The sequence below is a fragment of the Otolemur garnettii genome, unplaced genomic scaffold (assembly GCF_000181295.1).
Source record: "Otolemur garnettii isolate 467f Iridium unplaced genomic scaffold, OtoGar3 scaffold00054, whole genome shotgun sequence".
NCBI classification, from domain to species: Eukaryota; Metazoa; Chordata; class Mammalia; order Primates; family Galagidae; genus Otolemur; species Otolemur garnettii.
This window is the reverse complement of record NW_003852449.1, coordinates 5,168,232-5,170,438: the sequence shown is the minus strand read 5'-3', so window position 1 is coordinate 5,170,438 and position 2,207 is coordinate 5,168,232.

The following is a 2,207-nucleotide window of genomic DNA, read 5'->3' as shown; positions in this document are numbered from 1 at the left end:
ATGCTTGTGCCTTAACCCCCCAATTCTTAGGAGGTCGAGCCTTTTGAGAAGAGATGAGGTCAAAGGATTCATGCCCTGATAAAATCGGCCCAAGGAAGCTCATTTGCTCCATTCACCCTGAGGACAGAGAGAAGCCAACACCTATAAATCAGGAAACAGATCTCACCAGACACAGAATCAGCCAGCATCTTGATCTGAGACTCCCCAGCTTCCAGAACTATGAAAAATGTCTGTTATTTAAGCCCCCCAAGTCTCCTATAATCTGTTACAGCACCCTGAAAACTCAGGCCCTAAGCCTAAGAATATACCTCTCTATAGCATCACATTTTGCCGTCAATATTTTTTGAGCTTTTACTAGGTAATCTGATTCCCTAATAATTGAGGAGTTACTACAGATGTTAATATACAAGGCATCTTGCAAGGTGTGCACGTATGAAAGAAAACACAGCTTCTGCCCTCAAATAATTTCCTCATCTTTGGAGACAAGAGGTGCACAGTCCTTTAACCTAACAATAAATGTGATGTGAATGTTAAGAGGAGCATAAGCTTTGATATCAGACTCAAAACCAGTCGTTTTGTCTGTTTGGGAGACCTAGGGAAAATTACTTAATCTCTAAGCCTCAGTTTCCTCAGCTATGTAATGAAGATATCTACTGAAAAGTACTCTAAGACTTGAAAATGGTTAATTCACATGAAACACTTAGCATAATGTCTAGTACATAACAAATTTTCAAACAGAATCTTTATTAAGTAAGCATTACTCAGCCTCTAGTTGAGAAGCCAGGCCACCTATCCACACCAGCCTTCTCACCACATGCCCTCAGGACCAGGACTAGGAGGCGCTTCCTTCCACGCATTCCCTGAGGCACTGCACATCCCTTAGGACCTTACACAGGCCTCTCACACTAGACCAAGCTGACCCAGCTCATCCAAGAGACTCTCCAATTAAATCAAACACATCTCACATCTTTGTTCACCCAAATCACCAAGTGATAAGCTTCCCTCATCACTATCTCCCAAACCTTACATTTTTTAGGCTGACACAAGCTTCTCATCCACACTACAACACCAGCTCATCCCATTTCCAGAAATCTACGCTTCACCTCATCTCCCAGTATTCTATCTCCCTAAACCTAACTGAAACCTGCCTCTTTCCTTCAGACTTCTGCAACAACTGAAGCTTATTATCAAATACTCCTGGAACTCAAGGAGTTTAGATGGACTTACTATGAAGCCTGTGAAACTTACTTCAGTGTCCCTAACTGCCTGGTTAGGGGTAATGTGTTCAGTTATCTGTTTTCAAACAATTTGCAAACATAGTTCAGCTGCAATCAGTTAAGATGCTTTTTCCATTCTGGCTTCCCTTCTGTCACTTTCTGGTTTGTCAGATCAAACTGTAGTGATCAATTCTGTCTTTATCAGAGGCACACAATACAGTTGATCACTCTACATAAAACAGATTTCTCGATCTGCTCCTTAGTACACCCCTTTAGTTTTCCTCCTTCCTCTCTGCTTTTCTGAAGCTTCACCTTCCCACTTGTGAACCCAGCAGTAACCCAAGAGCAGTCTTCTGCACGTTTCTTTGCTCCGTAACCTGCAGAGGATAGACCCCTGTCACAGGATGAGACCCCAAACTAGAAGACATCATTCATACTCTGCAAACAAAGCTGTATCTCCATTCCTAAGGCCCCCTGAATTCCAAATGAATTTATATAAATGCTCACTTCAGAGTTCTACCTGAGATGTCTAGTAGTCCAAAACTCAAGTCACTGTTCTTCCCAAATCTATTTTTTCAGTCCTACCTCAAAAGCAATTCTATCATTTCAGTTGCTTGGGCCAAAACCCTTCAAGTCATTCCTTACTCCTACCTCCCATATCCAATCCTTCAACAAACCCTATCTCACCCTTCAGAAGCCAGTCACTACCTCTACTACTCCCATCTACTCTGGACCAATCAGGATGCCAGTCAACTTAAGGCCAGACATCCTGCCTCACACTTGCAATTCCAGTGCTTTAGAAACCTGAGGGCCACTTGAGACCATCCTGGACAACACCGAGGTCCTGCCAAAAATAACTAGCAGGGTGTGGTGTGCTTAACTATAGTCCTAGCTACTAGGAAAGGTCAGGCAGGAGGATCCTTTGGGCCAGAAGTTTGAGGTTACAGTGAACTGACTGTGCCACAGCAAGAGACCTTCACCTGGAATAGA